Below are 18,606 nucleotides of genomic sequence, written 5' to 3'. Positions count from 1 at the left end.
TTTTCTTAAAAAATATACCAGGAAGAATGAGTGAATCAGATGTCCCCTGAGAACACTATTTTGAATATAATTTTTCTGACTGAATTGTGATGGCTCATTAGATCAATTTTGTGCATTTCCATGTTGCTTTTAGCAGGAAATGGGATATAGGTATCATTACTGTATCTTCATAGAAGATGAAGAGCTTACCAAGGTGTCCACAAGCCTAGCTAGAGGAACATTATATGCTTGTTTGAGATGAACTCGTAGCTAGTCTTCTAACTAGGCCAGGGCTCTGCTTAAATGATTGTTTCAAATTTGCTCCAGTGAAGAGATACATAAATGGTATCAGTGTAGAGATTTTAACCCATATGAAAAAGATAAAATAGTTTTAGCATCAGTACACTTCAAGGCACATGTAAGCCAATACTCCGTCTAGCCCTTCTAAATATCTCAATGCTACTTTGTCAATGGTTGAAACTATTAATAGTAAAATAAGAAAATATTACCTTCAAACTGAAATAGGAAATGTCTAACAATAAGTTTAGTCTAAGAATATTTGACCTTTAACAATTTTTACTTGTAATTAATTTTAATTAATTAAGTAGTAGGTTTAATTATATTTTCAGACCCCTTCTAATCATAAACAATAAAAACATAGTGAATACATGTAAAGTATACAATTTTTTCTCTGCAGCAGGAGTGGTTTGTACATATACAAAAGTGGTATCAAGTTAAGAATCAAGATTAAGAATCAAGAAAGAAGTTAGAGATTAAATCTGAACCCTTCAAGTGACAATTTTAACTGCTTTACAAGAAGGCATTCCTTCCAGTTTGGACTTTCATCAGGGAATTAAGGAGACACAGGCGGTATGCATGTCAGTAACCAGTGTCTAGGCTAAAAACACAGCATGATCCTTAAATGATTCCTCTCCACAAAGCCAAAGGCTTTTTTTTGTGGAAAGGCCAATAAAAATTGCATATAATATGATATTTGTTTCTGATATATTTTGCCATGTCCTGTCATTCATTGATTGATTCAATAAATATTTATTATACATGTATTATAGACTAGGCCCTGTTCCAGTTGATAAAAACATACTCTGTACAAAGCAGTAAGATAGGCAGGAAGATATATCTAAAGTCTGCCTTTCGCCCAAGTAAACATTGGTTTGAGCTTCTCAGGTTTGATGTTTGTCATTTACTCATTGAACAAACATTTATGAAGACCCCGTGCAAAAGTGCTAAGGATGTACTAGAGAACAGGAAAGACATAGGTTCTGTCAACTAGGGGAAGGCAAATAACAGATATACAAACATAAATATGGTCCCAATTGCAAATTTATTAAATTATGAAGATCAGTGTTCTGTAATGGCAATAAAGTGTGGATGTGTGGGTCACTACAAAAATAAGGTTACTGGAAAAATCCTGTATGAGAGGACAATATTTAAGCTGAGATGCAAGGGTGAAAAGGTCAGAAACATGTGAATGACCAGGAAACAGCATCCCAGAAAGATGGCAAAGCATGTATAAAGCCAGCGGGCTGGAGAACAGTGAATAAGAAAAGTGGATCAAGACATGTTGGGAAAAGGTGATAGAGTTAATGACACGGCTGGCTTTCTATTTTCATTTCCAGTATATCATTCTACCTGCAATATGGACGATGGATTGGAGAAGGGCAAAATCAAAACTGCTGGGAAAGGAAAAGAAAGAGAAGAGGTAGGGAGTTCAATTACAATGATGTTGCATTAGTTCAGGTAAGATATGATGGTGATCTTGTCTGGGTAGGTGTCAAGGATAGGGAAAGAAATACATTTGAGATATTTGTTCCAATTAGAGTGTATTGGGTTCAGAAGGGATTACCTGTGGAGAAGAAGAAGAAGAAGGAGTCAACTGAGTAAATGGTGGTGCAAGTGGCTGAGATAAGAAGATACCTCAGTCATATGGTAGAGAAATAGGTTTGGGGGTTATGGAGGTCATTGGTGATGGTCAGATATATTGATCTTCTCTCTTCTTTCAGGCCTGTGTTAAGCTTACATTTCACCAGCCCATTCAGATTGCACCTGGCCACGTGACCTGCTTTGGTGAAGAGGATGTGAATGAGAACATGAATGTGTCACTTTTGGGCAGAAGCATTAGAAGCCAGCAAGATCTTTCAACATTCTCATTTCTCTCTAAAATAGTCAATAATCAGCTGAACATAAAATGTTGCAAATTTCATAAGAAATTGTCTGGAAGTATAATTGTGAGAATCAGCAGCATTCAAATGGTATTTTAAGCCATGGGAAAGTTTGAGGTTGTTCTGGCAGAGGATATAAGGAGAGAAGAGAAAGATTTAGTGGAGCAGCTCCTGTATTTATTCAGGGTTAGAAACACTGGAATTTGTAAACTGAACTAAAATGGAGCAGCCAAAAAGAGTTGGAAAAAATATCTAGAGCACATAAAGATTTAATGGAAGCTTTGAGAGGAAAGTGTTTCAGGAACCAAACATAAGTAGTCAATGTTTCAGTTGCAACTTGTACATTGCAGAATGAGGAATGTCTATTGGATTTGGCAACGTGTAAGTTGTTGATGACCTTGGCACAGTTAGTTTCAGTGGTGTGGTAGGGGAAAACACCAGATTAAAGTTAGTTGAGTAATAAATGGAAAATGAATAACAGAGACATAATGAGTAGGCAATGTTTAAAAAAATATGGCTTTTAAGACAAGCAGAAAAATGTGAGAGTAACTGGAGAAGATGAAGGATCAAAGAAGGGTTTATTTCTTTTTCTTTTTTCTTTTATTTAATGTAAAGAGAATCATTTGTAGCAAGAGAGAGTTTGATAATTCAGGAGAAAGAAGGGGTCACTCCAGGAGCATATTCCTTGAGAAACTGAGAGGGATAGATTCTTCACTGGCTATCTGTGAAAAAGGATATTTCCTTTACTGTCAAAAGAGGAAAGAGATAAGGAATGGGTAAAAGTACAAGGAACAGGAAGATAGGAGTCTGAGGACTGTCTCAGTAAAGTGCTAGACAAGATGCACAAGCAGAAAGGAGGAAGGGTAAGGTTGGCAGAGTAAGAAAAAGATATGGAAGTATTTCCAAGGAGTGGAAATATGTTTGATCATGTTTACATAAGTGTTAAGGCAAGGTTATAAATGTAACCATTGGAACAAAAATGCATACTTTTCTAAATACCAAAGATGTATTAAAGAGATGAAAGAGAAACAGAACACACAGACACACATGAGAGCAAGAGAGAGAGAGCAAGAGAGAGAGGTGATATTATTGAGAAATGAATTTGGACTCATAGCTGGTGTTCAATCACCTTTTATGTGATTATATGCACAAATTCTCAGCTTTATGAGGAAGGCATGGAGAAATCAGGTCGTCATAGATTAGTGGCTGCTTTTTACTTCCCAAGTAACTGGGAAGGGACAAAGAGAGTAAGTATATTTACAAGGGATTGATTGTAATGATGGACCATGAGTGCCAGCCAGAAGAAAAAGGGAAGTGTAGGTAAAGGGATAAAGGAAAAAGAAAAAGTGGAGTGGTCAATGGATTGAAGGTCTTCATAACATTGAAGAATAGTTTTCATGGCCACACATGTACAAGAGATTTTAAGGATAGAAGCTAGTGGAGTAATTAGATTCTTGAATTTGAAAAGTAGAACAGTTTTCATGCAAGGCAAATATCAAATAATCTCAGGTATATAATTTGGTTGATTTGGCTAATGAACTAACAGGTCCATATTTTAATGTGGAAGACAACTGCCCTTTTGAAGATGAAATAAATTTGAGGTTTGAATGTTTTTGAAGAAGCAAACCATATTTTCTAAGTAATTTTTTTGCTTAAAATATTTAAATACATTATATCATATCAAATTTTAACTGGGTATCACCATAAAGAGTATCTGGGATGTATAAAAATGGAGGTTGTTGATCTTTATTTTAAGGCCTGGTTTCTAAGTCAACACCACCAAAGTCAACGGATTAATTCCTCAAGTAATCATTTATTCCCAAAGTGTACTCATTGTAGAATCTACCACCTGGCTGAAGTTCTCTTTCAAATTTGGAGAAACTTGTAATAAACTTAATTTTCAAAATTTGGACACTAACAACTTTTATTTTGCATGGCACATTACTAATCTCATTAATGATTTGGTGGCTACTGAGCAATCCAAATCAAACTAGATGCTGAGAAATTTCTATTTATGTTTGCAATTTAAAACTGATTATAAGCTAGTTTGAAGCTGCCATTTGGAAAAGAGGAGAGAGCAAATTCACCTTCTAGCACTCTAGGGCATTTCAAAAAGTTCTCAGCCCAGAGAGGTTACCAGAGAGGTTTGAAAATCCCTCAGGGTTCTTTCTCTTTCCCTGTCCAATAATTGTTTTAAAAATTCTTCTTTCACTATCTTAGAAGTTAGTTCCTACTTCCATAAGTCCCTGGATCGGACAGCCTTCAGACACAGCTGCTGACATGGACTGTTTGAGGAATGTTCTAACATGGTCCAGAAGAAACTTCTTGATGGAAGATGTGTCACACCAGGGCAAATACACCCTCCTGGGAAACATGCTAAACAGAAAAGTTAATAGACATCCGTCTTTAGAGTTGGTAGGTTTCTTAGAATACACTCTGTGTATTGGTCAGTATTCTCTAGAAAAATGGAACTGACAGGAAAGGTATATGCAAATATTAAGAAATTTATTATATGAGTTGACTCACATGACCATGGGATTGGAAAGTACAAATTCTGTGAGGCAGGCACTAAGTTAAGAAACTCAGTGGTGAGGTTGAATTCTCCAGGAGAAGCTGCCTAACTTTAATAGAGAGAGAAATTCTTTCGGACTGCTGAAATCGTCAGTTCCCTTTATGGTCCTCAACTGATTGGATGAGAAGAATTTTCTCCTTTCTGAAGGCAATTTACTTTGTTGTTTGGAGATTTAATTGCCCATAGATGATTTAAATCTGTCTATGAATTAGGCCAGTGCTTGCTTGTCCAAACAACTGGACACCATAACTTGCTCAAGTTGGCAAATGAAATTAACCATTACATTCTGAAAATTCTCCTTTCCAGCCTGAAGGTGGGGATGCGAAGTTTAGAATTTTAATGCCAGAAGATCTTGTGAAAGGTTTTAACATATTTTCCCTGTGAGAAATTTTTGTATAAACATTTGTTGATATTCATAATTATTCATTTTTCCCTTTCTTACTCTCTTACTTTGGTAGAAATAAATGTAGATTGCTCACCCTTATCATTGTCAGCCTTTGGTAGACCCTCCTGAGCTGTCTGGTATAAGTGGGAGGAATCTTTTCCTGACATATTTGATTTTATTCCCTGGCAAGTTGGATGTGGTTTGTCTTAGTGCATACTCTCCCCCTGCTAAGGTGCATGGTACGTTTCAGCACTTGGTTTCAGTTTTATGATCTTTTAAGCTCATATGGTTTATCTACCCCATTGCAGAGCTAAAATGTGGAGACCTGACCTATAGAATTTGCATCTGTCTGATGAAATTCTGACAGGAGTTGTTGAGGAATGAATGGAATGCTTTCCTCTTGGAATATGTTAGAAATAGACTTATGAATAAAAAAACCCACAAAACTACAAACACATCCAAATATTCCCAGATTAGTGTAGTATTAAATTGTAATGGGTTTAATAAATCTGGAAATGATTTTAGTACCTATCAATCCTTGGAGTCAGCACTTAAGATAACTTTGTAGGTGTATTCCAATTTTTCTTACCATTCTTAAAATTCAAGCTCTAGTGAAATAGAGCATGTTGCTCTTGTTTTCACCCTGGAAATAAGTGGTGTAGTGCCAGTTAGCACACTTTTTTAGATTATGGAGATGAGAGTTGTACCAGGCAGTGGAAAGAAGTGTGAAGGGGAGGCAGTGTATAGGCCAACTTCTTCTATCTGATTAAAGAGGGTCTCATTTGCTGAAATTAGATAAGCTACAGAGTCATATCAAATACTGGTGGTGGAACAGATTCAGGTAGGTGCTGACCAAGTTCCCCAAGTGAAGTCTTATTTAAAAGAACAAGAGCAAACCTAAGAAGGGGGTGGTGGTAGAGGAAAGATATTTTATTAAAAGCTCATAAAAATTGCCTTAAATTCTACATTTTGATCAGTTCAAATTTTGGAAACTTTAGTTTTCTCAGGATGATGTCCAAGTATCTCCCCAAAGGCAGTAAATTATTAAATCTCCCAATGCCTGGTATCTTATTCTCCAAGGTTTTTACCAAAGACAAGGGACCATGACTTCTCATAACAGCTGAGACGGGCTTTTTTATTTTTAACTATAAAATCTTCCCTTTTAGATTTTTATGATTTCCCAAGTAAAAGATCTAGAAGGATGAAGGAAATTTCTAAAGCAGAAAAAATTGATCCTATAACAATTATTCTATTCCAGAATTCTGCCTCTCACAATTGTGGTAAGAATAAATGTTCTAAATATCATGTCACCAGACTATTTAGAGATATGGATAAAATAGCAACATGTATTTATGTATGTAACCAAATTCACTAAGTATGTAAGTAGGCAAGTGTGCATATATATAAAGACAAAAATCAAGATAGATCCCAAACCAGAGTGGTAAGTAGTTCAACTTCAGCTGTTTTGGGCTGGCTGCACAGCCTGTAGAAGGTCATGGTCCTGTAGAAGCAAAAGATCATTTGGATTCTCCCCACTAAAGATCAACTATATTTTTAGGGAAGGGTGAACTAAGAAAAATGTGACATCTGGTAAAGAGAGACGATAGCGAAACTTGTCTGTCTTACCTTTGACACCAAGAGGAAAATTATTATATAAAGGAAAATGTCTTCCTCCTTTGGATTTGGGGTTTTCATTTACATTTGTATGGCTTAGAATTCCCCATATGAAGAATTAATTTAAATGATTTCTACATTGGCAATGGCTTGGGACATCTGAAATAAATAGAAAGTCTCGATGGAACAATACCACCTTCAATTCAGGGCCACAGAGATTACTACTGATTAAGGTTAATTAGTTATAAATCCATAATCCTAAATTATACAATTAACAAAGCAGCTACCATAAGGGAGGAAAGCAGAAACTACAAAATATAGGGTTAGAGCAGCAAGGAATTAAGGTATTGGAAAATACAGGCAAAGATAAAATAATTTTATTTAAGAAGAAAAATATGTAGTAGGAAAGATGACCCAGTAGCAAGAGACTAATAAAAGTTATGAGTAGACTTACAAAAGAACCAAATAGAATTTTGATAAATAAAATATATTTAATTTAAAAACTCAATGGTTGATTAAGCAGATTAGGAACAACTAAAGAGAGAACTGGTGAATTCTCTTGGATGTAGAATTCTAAAGAGATTGCTGAGAATAAGGAAAAAAAAAAGGAAACATGAAATTCAGGTTATGTAATATAGAGATTAGAAGGTTTAACATATTTGATAGCATTTCCAGAAGGGGAGAATCGAGAAAGATAGGGGCATTATATGAAAATTTGGTGGCTAAAATTTATACATAATTATAGTCATTAATCATCAGAGTCACTGAACCCAGCAAGTTCCAGGTTGTACTAAGAAAGACATTTATGCTTTGAAACATCATAGTAAAGTTGAAGGACACCCAAGGCAATGGAAACATTTGAAATCATTTATAAAGAAAAGACAAATCACGTATAAAGAAATGACAATTAGAATGAGAGCAGACTTCACAACACGACAATAGAAGCAAGAATGTAGTATACTTTTTTTCCTCAAAGTTGTGAGAGAAAATAAGAGTCAAAGTAAGAATAAAATCCCAGGTAAGTGAAATTCAAGAGATAATGCTGAAATAAATGCACCCTCAGATAAACACAAGATTTTCACTAAAGAAATTTCTAAAGGATATATTTTAGGAAGAAAGCCAAGATTAAGCAAATAAATTATTAAATAGGGAGAAATTCAAACAAACATGACATAAAAAATAATAACATACTGAATATATGTTTGAGAAAAGATACAAGAGGACACCATGATATTATGTAAAATGGGAAAAGTGATCAGAGTTAGAGCTCCAAAGAAACTGCATTGATCAGGATGAAGATAGAATTATTATCTTTGTAGTTTAGATAAGTATGTATGTTAACATAGATTGGATAGCTTCCAAAATGGTGAACAATGGAATAAAGTAATCCGAAAGAACCAGGAGAGGAGAAGATAAACTCAGGCTGGAAAAAAAAAGCCCAAACAATTAGAAAACAAAAAATGAGATGGCAGACTTTATTTAAAATACATCTATAGTCACAATATATGGCTTAAATCACAAGTAATAAGATAGAGATTTTTAGATTGCATAAAAATATCCAACTATATATTCTTTCCAAGATGTACATTAAGCCTAAGGACATAGGAGAGTATAGAAAATAGTATACTAACAAATGTAAATCAGAAGAAATACAGGGTTGCTATATAAGTATCAGAGAAAACAGATTTATAGGCAAACACAAAATTAGGGATGAAGGTCACTATAACCATTCATTTCACTGAGGAAAAAAAGTTCTCAATTTATTAATCTAAGCACCTAATTTCATAGCTGCAAAATATACAAGAAAAGGCCGATAAATCCATCATACTTGTGAAATAGTGAAATATTTTAACACACCTCTCTTAATAACTGTGACTGATTTCAATATAGTCAAAATGCTTAAGAAAATGTGTATAGAACCCTTCACCCCAAAATAAAGTATGGTCACCGTTCTCACTCACTCACTGAATATCATAGTAATTAACTATATATTGGAAAATTCTGAAAAAAATTAAAGTGTTTTATATTTATACATATGGGTATTTATGGTATTAAAAATTTAATATAGAAAAGAAGAAAGGCTGAGTATTAATGTGCAAATTATCTGTCTTTTGACATTAGAAGAGGAACAACCCAATAAGCCCAAAGAAAAAAGAAGGAAAGAAAGCTGTTTTCACACAGCCTTTTTTTTTTTATTATGGTACTTGTGGGCAAGCTGTGTGGATTCAAGAAAATTTCTGGTTTGCGTGGGGCCGTTTCAGTTTATACTTTGCACCACCATTAATCATACTTTCATTTTCAAAAATAATGTTTTGATTTGGAAAATAATTAAAAGGGACACCTGAAAGGTGGGGAGTGGGGAGAGGTGGGGAGGATTGAGGAGAATATGGTACAGTGAAGGCTAAAAGGCAATGCAGGGATGTGGATTTGGCTCAACTGATAGAGCATCTGCCTACTACATGGGAGGTCCAGGGTTCAAATCCAGGGCCTCCTGATCTGTATGGTGAGCTGGCCCATGCCCAGTGCTGATGCATGCAAGGAGTGCCTTGTCACACAGGGGTGTCCCCCACATAGGGGAGCCCCAGGCTCAAGGAGAGCTGCCCTAAAAAAAAAAGTTCAGCTTGCCGAGGAATGGCACTGCACACACGGAAAGCTAATGCAGCAAGATGACACAACAAAAAGAGACACAGATTCCTGGTGCCACTGACAGAAAATGCAAGCGGACACAGAAGAACACATAGTGAATGGACACAGAGAACAGACAACTGGGGCAGGGTCGGGGGGGAAGAGGAGAGAAATAAAAAGTAAATAAATCTTAAAATAAAAGGCAATGCAGTGGTGTTTCACAGCTAGAGGGATTTAAAATGTTGGGAGCCAAGAGGCAGAATCTTAAGCAGGGGACCCCACTCTTGTGGAGGGTCCCAGCGTCTGAATCAGAGTCAGGTTTTTGTCTTCAAATAGCTTGGCAACTCAGATTATCTTATCAAGGTTGGGTGCTTTGGCACCACAAACAAGAAGGCATTGAGGAAGTGGAATTAAGGGGAAGAAGGGTGCTGAGTACTTAGAGTTACAGAGCTGGGACTATAGGCCAACTGAAAATTGGCAATAATGCTGACAATAACTAGTTCACCAATGGACTGGTAAAGGTAAAACTGACATGAGGACAAAATGAGAGAAAAACGACACTTTTGATATATCCCTTAAAACACAGCAAGTGCTTAATAAATCGTTTTGCTTTTTTTTGTTTCCCTTCCTTCTATGCTTCTTCCCTCCCTTCTCTACAAATCAATAGCTTAACTGAATTGAACAGAGAGAATCAATTTTGGACTTGAAATGGCGAATCCAGAATCAAAAGCAAATATATTTTCTTTATTAAGGATGCATCTTTCTGGGGACATAACCCTAGGGCCTATTATTTACCACATTAGAGAATATAAAAATAATAACTACCAAATATAGATGGTATTTTTTGAGCATTAACCAAGTTAGAGTAAAAGAAAGTTTAAAAGATTATCTTTTTACTCAGATATATAGACTTTTACAAAGGGATGCGAATAGAGAAAAATTCCAAACTGCGAAAAGTAGAACAATAAAATAAGACCTTTTAAAAAAATGAATGTAAAACTTTTCCCATTATGTGAGCTAATAGAATCTTAACAAATAAAAAGGGACAAATGAGAGACACTTAGTCCTGTTAATCTTCTTATTTCATCAGTAGAAACAAGTGGGGGGAAACCTTTTCTGTAAGCATTCAGGGTAACTAAAAAAGCAGTTCTGGGTGGCATGCTGAATGGTGACCTGATCAAATTACTTAGATTATAAACCATGAAAAGAATTTCACACTTTGGCTAAGGAAACAGTTTTATCAAGCACAGGATCTTAAATATGCTGAAATTTCTTTCATTTTTCTTCTCACTGTCGTGCTTCAGTGGGTAAGGTACCTGGAAAATGAAAGTCACTGTTGATGACAAGTACCTAAAATGGAGGAAGAAAAAGGCTGGGCATTAATATGCTGAGATCTGAGCCTGGGAAGATATTTAAAAGTCTGTTGGTATGTTTGAAAATGGTATTTCTGTATTTTCTTTGATTATCTCATATAGTTTGAATTTTCATAATTCTATTCTTTTATTCTTTTTTGGGGGGGAATGTTGAAACCAGAGGTCCTGAACTGGATGTTCATAAATAGACATCAGACATGTCCATTTACAATCCTGGATCACTTTTAAACTGTACACAAAATTTTATTGCATTTGTACTGGATATATGAACTTTTCTCCGGGACAGGATAAATTATATTTTTCAGATTTACAGAGTTTTTTTAAGACTAAAAGTTACGTTTAAACATGGTAGTGAGGTGTGTTCACTTTTGCTGCATTTAGGCCAGCCAGAAGGCTTTCTGCCTCCTGCCCCTCTGCTCTCCTGGGTCAAATTTGTTTCCTTTTCTTCTACCCACAAATGGAGCCAATATTTCTGAATAAAGCTAATGGGCAAGAATCTTGTCCTTGAACCTGAATCTTTGGGTACAAAACACAATGTAGAGGCCAAATTTCTGGTTATGAAGATATCCATTGTGATCAGCGAGATGGATCCCTGCTGGCAATTAACTGAAAGGTGACTGCACACCGACTTTGACATTCAAAAGGAATTCCCATTTCATCTATGTTGAGACGTTGTTGTGGTAACCAGGAAAGGAAGCAGTCTCATACTTCTTCTGAGAAGAAAAGTTTAAGAGGAAAAAGGTTAAATGTTTTTCTTCTGAAATACTGTGAGGATAAGGAGAATTGCAAAATGAGTCGCCTCCCTTGGGCATTGGTTTCTGCTAGTGTGCAGCTGGAGTCTTTCTGGCCAAGCTCTTGAACAGGATTGGAGCAAGTGCGGTGTGATCCACTGTTTCAAAAAATCTAAAGAAGAGGAAATGCCCATGTGTTGATAAAGAATGCTAACTCTCAAAAGATAAGCAAAGAAGGCGAAAGAACTAACAAACTAAAACACACAAAAACAGCTTTTGGTTGTCTTCCCAATTGTCATAGTGACAAAATGAGAATATCACTGAGAGAGAAAATATAAAATAGCAACAATCCTCCTCAGATTAAAATCAATCAAACATGATTCTAAGTAATATCCTCTCATCTCTGAAGAGAAGCCTAAAAGGCCGGGTAGACTTGATGCTAAAGATTTTTCCTATTTATAAAATTTGGCATCTGTATGAATCAACACGTCCTGAGAATGGAAAGCTCTTTTTCTAACTTATTCATTTAAGTCTATAAATTTCAAAGTATGAGTTTTATGTCTTCCACTTATGATCCCTCTTCTTTTCATTATCATTCAGTTCAAGAAAGTTTTTGAAATGTTTATTAACCTTTCTTATTTAACACATGCATTGCTCAATTTAAAATATATTTTAGTTTTTATACTTATTTGTCATTGATTCTTTGTTTAATTCCACTATGGTTGAAATATATGATCTGTGGGATGTCAATCTTTTAAACTTTACTGAGACTAGCTTTATGGCCTTGCATATATTTAACTTTGGTATATATATGTTTTATCTGAACCTGGAAATTTTGTGTAGAATGCATTTGCTGCCTGCAATGTTACATATAAGCCAACAAAGTTCGTCATGTTGTATAAATATTCTGTATCCTTTTGGAATTAGATTTTGATGGATTCACGCAGGGAGGTATGTTAAAATATTCCATTATGATAATCAATTTCTAAATTTTTCCTTTTACTTATTACAACCATTTCTTTAAATATTGGTAAGTTATGGTATTGGGGGCATGGTCATTTAGATGTTTTACATGTTCCTGATTAATATTTTTATTATTTTAATTTTTACCTCCCCCCCCCCCCCAAAGTCTATTTTGACAGATACTAACATAGTTATACTATTTTTTTGGTTAATACTTGGCATGGTCTATATTTTCTAATTCTTTTATTCTTAATTATCCTGTCTCTTTACTTTTAAGGCATGATTTTCTTTATATTTATAGTTTGAGATTTGCTACATTTCTTGAATCCATGTTTTGATGTCTTTCATTTGTTTTGGAAATTTTTCATTTATTAACTCTTCAAATATTGTTACTGCCCCATATCAGTTTCTTCTCTTTCTTGCACTCTAGTTATCATTATGTTAAACCTTGTAAATATGTCCTGTTTGTTTCTAAGCTTCTTTTCTGAGCTGTATAATCTTTTACCTGTTTGAACTTCAGCCTACTGACCTACAATTCAGATTATCAATCCATGCTTTTGCTGGGCCTAATGAACTCTATATATTGAGTTCTTAGTTTCAGTACTTGAATTTTCAGTTTTGGAATTTTGAATTGCCTTCTTTTTATATATTTCAGTTGCTGAAGAACGTCTCCATTTTTGTTTTGTCTTATTGAATACATTAATCACAGTTATTTCATATCTGATAACTCCAGGATCTGTATAACTTATGGTTGTACTTCTAATATTTATCTTTTTCTCTTGGCTATATCTTGATTAGTAAGTTTTATTATTACTGGGAGTTGTGTATTTAAAAAAAATGCCAAAGTTCTGGATAATGTTACCTTACTCCAGAAGGGATTTTCTTTGGCTTCTGGCCGGTAGGTAAAGTAGGAGAAAATTGCCTTAATTACATGATGAATTGATTGAGCTAATTTGAGGCTGGTTTTCAATCTAGAGTGAGGTCTGCTCTATTTCTTGTTAGTCCTAATTTCTAAGACGTAATTCTTTAATTATTTGAATCCCTGGGAGTTTACCATGTCCCTCCACCTTTGTTGGTCTTTAAACTCTAATGTTTATTTCGACAGCATGTGGAAACTGATAAGTCTGCCTAGATTCTTAGGCAGGTAGGAAAAGCTTTCTACTCTTCCAGATCTTGGTCTCCCTAATTTTACTATCCTTGTAGATTTTGATGGCATTAACCAAAATTAAAAAAACAACAACATTAACAACACTATGCGGCTTTTCTAGTTTTTCTCAGAGGGAAAATTTGTGTGCTATGAACTAACGCATCATTACTCACAAAGGAAGTTTGTCCTTATTTAAATATATGTATTTATCAATGTTTAAAATTAATCAATATAGTCTTCCCCTACCCAGACTAAGGATATTTATATTTTCCTGCTACTTCCCATATTTTATTAAAATAAGACAGCACTCAGTTTCAAAATATTGCTTTTTCCTTTCCCCTTTATATATAGTCTTTTTCAGGATTTTTTAATTTTTAAATTTCCTGCAGTTTCAGGACAAATTCATATGTGAACATATGTACATCTCCTTATGTTGCTCACAACTTTTTCCTTTATACACTATCATCCTCTTTCTTGCATTTACTTTTTTTGTTTTCCTGGAGTATTTTTTTCCAAAAAGGGCTATGGTAAAAAATTTCTGAGTCCCTGCATAGACAAAAAATGTTTTAATGCGATCTCAGTTGAATTATAGTTTGGATGGGTATAGAATGATTTTGTTCAAAGTATCTTTTATTCCAAAGTTTAGAAGTTAAAATTTTGTTACATTTCTAGTATCCTAGTATAAATAATGATACTATTAATTTTTGTGTATAAGTTTTTGTGTAGACATGTTTTTTATAATCTTGGATATATACCCTATATACCCTAGGAGTAGGACTGCTGGATCATGTGGTGGTAACTTTCTTGATTTTTTGAGGAATTGCCAAACGGTTTTCCAAAGTGACTTTTTGATTCATGCCAGAAATCTTTGTATGTTCTAATTCTCTACATCTTTTTCAACACTTCTTATTATCTGACGTTTTGATTATTGTTGGGATGAGGTTGCATTTTATTATGGTATTGATTTGCATTTCCTTACAAACTAATTACACTGAGCATCTTTTCTATTAAGTTTGTATTTTATCATTTATATTCTGAGTTACCAAAAATAAATAGAGTTGGTGTTACCATATTATAGTGAGTACAACTAACCTGCTGATTTATAAATGTGATTGTGGCTGAAATGGGTATTCTAAGGATGTAAACGTCAACTGAAAGAAAGCTTAGAGAATAATATAAGGACTGTATAACACTGTGAACTCGGTGTTAGATGAGGAATATGGTTTAAAAAAATAAGGAATTCTCAGTTTTCTTTCCATGGTTTCCATGTCCTGTGAAACCTCTGTCAGGATATTAATTAATGCTTATATAATAGTTTCTTCTGTTCCTTATATTATCATTTTTAGATCTTCTGTATATTGAGGTTTTCAAGTGTTTCCTTTTCTTGCTTTCTGATTACATTTTCAGGGAGGGTCTGGATTAAAAAGTTTAGGAACTAATATAGTCATGGCAGATGGATTTGGAGCTCTGTGCCATGTCAGAGGGCCCTACTTTGGAATTTGTTCTCCTGAGTGTGACGGGGCTGGACTCAGATGTGAACTTTCTACACATGCCTCTTCTGTCACTTTTACTGAACTTGTGGTTGGTGTTAGGCATGGTCCGTACTCAGGAGACTTGAATCTCTGGGCTGCCCATGTGCCAGCTGGGCCCTGAGCCTCAGCAGAGTGGTGACCCCTACTCTCTTGTTTGTTGGTCTTACCCAGGTCAGCTAATGGGGAGGTGAAGATGGTCAACCACTACACCAGGAAATCAAGAGTGCCTACAACTGTGAGCAGAGAAATTGCATCCATCATCCATGCAGAATCTAAGCCCCTCTTGATCTAGAGGTGGAGAAGGCATCACTATTCCGGGGTCCACAGAATGGAGGAATAAAATATGGGCTAGAGGGGACTTATTGATATTCTACTATAAAACTATTGTGATGAGTAATAGAAGAAAGTTGAACTTCAAGGTGGAGAAAGTGGCCACAGTAGTTGCTGAGGGCAGGGAAAGGGTAGAAGAGATATGATGTGGGGGCATTTTTGGGATTTTGAGTTGTCCTTAATGATATTGCAGGGTTAGATGCTGGACTTTTTATACCCTACCATAACCCACTGAATGTACTGGGGGAGAGTGCAAACTACAGGGTAAACTATTATCTGTGTAGTGCAGCAGTGCCCCAAAATGTATTTACCGAGTGCGATGAGTGTACCACAATGATGAGGAAGGCTGTTGGTGTGGGAGGAGTGGGGTGGGCGAATGGGGAGTATACAGGAACTTCTTAAATTTTTTAATGTAACATTGTTTTTGTGATGTATATATCTTCAAAATTACAATTTACAAAAATGATGTGGTGGGGATGGGGAGTGGGTTATATGGGAACCTCTTATGGTTTTTTGTTTTTTCATGTTTTTTAATTTAACATTCCTTGTGATCTATTAACTTTAATTTAAAAAATATTATGTACCAAAAAATTAATTAATTAAAAAAAAAGGTTAGTAACTAGAAGTGTATTTGCTCTCACTGAATGATAATTACTATCGTCTGGCAGTGAGAAGCTTTTTTTTTTTTTAAAGATTTATTTATTTATTTATTTATCTCTCCCCTTCCCCCCACACTCTGGTTGTCTGTTCTCTGTGTCTATTTGCTGCGTCTTCTTTGTCCGCGTCTGTTGTTATCAGCGGCACAGGAATCTGTGTTTCTTTTGGTTGCATCATCTTGTTCTGTCAGTTCTCCGTGTGTGCGGTGCCATTCCTGGGCAGGCTGCACTTTCTTTCACGCTGGGGAGCTCTCCTTACGGGGTGCAGTCTTTGCATGGGGCTCCCCTACGTGGCAGGGCACTCCTTGCGCACATCAGCACTGTGCATGGGCCAGCTCTACATGGGTCAAGGAGGCCTGGGGTTTGAACCGTGGACCTCTCATGTGGTAGGCAGATGCCCTAACCACTGGGCCAAGTCCGCCGCCATAGCTTTTTATTATAGAGGTTTACTTTCTGTAATTGTTCAGAACAGAGGTGAGCTTGTGACAAAGTGGGGTTTGTTTGCTGGAGATGGGGATCTCTACCCGTTCAGATTGCAATATGGTCCTCATACATTGGATCCAGAACTCATTTTAGACAAAAGTTAGGGCCAGCTGCCCAGAATATATATGGAGGTACAGGTTCAACTATTATACCTTGAATTAATGACCCAGTTCATTGCTGATGGCCCACTCTTTAGGACTCTATTATCTCTATTTTGAGATAATCTAGGATTCTACTAAAAAAATCCTAATTTTGTTTTTTATATCATCTCTAATGTCTCTATAGAGATTATGGGGTCTGCAGCTTCCTTGGGTTTCACCATCAGTGTACTCCCATCTGCTTTACATATTTTCAAAATTTTACTGTTGTGATCTGTTGTAGAACCTACTTTGTTTTTCAAGAGGTGCATGAATTTATTTTTGAGTTTCATATATATAATAAATTTACTATATATATTATGTAATTGAATAGATTTTTTTAGTAGGGGAATAAGAAAATATTTTGTTCAGTTAGCCATCTTGAGCTGGTAGCATCATGATTTTGTAAAATATTACTCTTTTTTCTTCCTGCCACTGAGACACAGTTGTATTGAAACACTGACTAGGCAGTTCTGTGGTCAAGTTCTAATTTAAAACTAATGTCTTATTTAACAAACTAAAGTTTATTCAAAGATAACGTTGAACTAGTGTGATAAGAAAGACCAAGATGATGATATCATACTTAGTTGAGTTTCAAAGACCTAAAGAAACAAGTGTTTCTTCAAGTACACAATGATAGACAGGTAGAAAGAGACAGAGAAACAGACACACAGCGAGAATGCATCTAAGGGCCCAGGTTGCCTCCAGTGCAGATGTACATTTACTGTTTTCTTATTCAAAACAAATTACTCAAACACATGTACTATAATTCCAATAGTACTATTTATGTTATAGCTAGTCACAAGTTACAAAAATATTTATATGAAGAAATGAAAATCTGTGTTGCAATAAAAACTTCCAGGTGATAACTAAGGGCAGAAATTCTAGCTGAAGAGTGAGAATACAGTAGTTCTCAGTTTCCAACCAATATCTAATCTCTGAAATTTCTATTGTTACACAGCTGAAGTAAGATTGTTGCACACAAGAGGTCCCCATCCTCCAGTCTCTGTCATCATCCTTTCCTTTGGTATAGAGATGAGGTGGCGTGAGGACCTATGCACTCAACCTACAGTCTATGGGAAGTATATTTTCCCCACTTCTTTTTCAGAATCACCTTCCTCTAGGATGTTGGGGAGAAGGAAATTTGCCTCACATGCTCCCTGGTGTCTGTATGTGCCGATGACTTGTTCACCACTGTAATTGCATTGCTAATGTTTCCTTTAATCTCTACGAAAGATTAAAGAGATGTTTTTTCCAACACGATTTCACTCCTGCCTCCTGATCCATTAAAATCCCTAATACAAAGTGCCACTCATGCCAGGCTATGTTAGCTTGGTGACATTGTACTGAAGACTTGGGTACTAGGGGAATTATCATGTAGGTAAACAAAATAAAAATGATTAATGAATTTAATCTTTTCCAGGACAGATCATGTAATGACCTCACAGTAGGAGATGTTCCTCAATTCCTTTTAGTCTTCCCTCATGGTACAATACAATTTCTAGTCTTCCTTTCTTGTCTCAAAGTCCAGATGTGAGAGCCTACCCACCATATTTTTTCTTCTCTTCTCACTTCTTTAACTTACCTTAAATATTGCTTAAAAATTCTTGTTACTGGAAATCGGCTGTGGCTCAATCAGTTGGGCTCCTGTCTACCATATGGGAGGCCTGGGTTCGTGTCCCAGGGCCTCCTTGTGAAGGCAAGCTGGCCCATGCTTGCGGAGAGCTGATCGCTGGTGCCTGTGGAGAGCTGACAGCCCATGCCCATGGAGGGCTATTACAGCAAGATGACCCAATAAAGGGAGACAAGCAGACACAGAGGAACGTGAAGTGACTGGACACTGAGAACAGACAGTAATCAAGCTGAAGGGGGGGGGGGCGGAGAATAAAAAAAATTCTT

This window comes from Dasypus novemcinctus, chromosome 15, assembly GCF_030445035.2.
Source record: "Dasypus novemcinctus isolate mDasNov1 chromosome 15, mDasNov1.1.hap2, whole genome shotgun sequence".
Classification (NCBI taxonomy): Eukaryota; Metazoa; Chordata; class Mammalia; order Cingulata; family Dasypodidae; genus Dasypus; species Dasypus novemcinctus.
Note: the sequence above shows the minus strand (reverse complement) of the source record.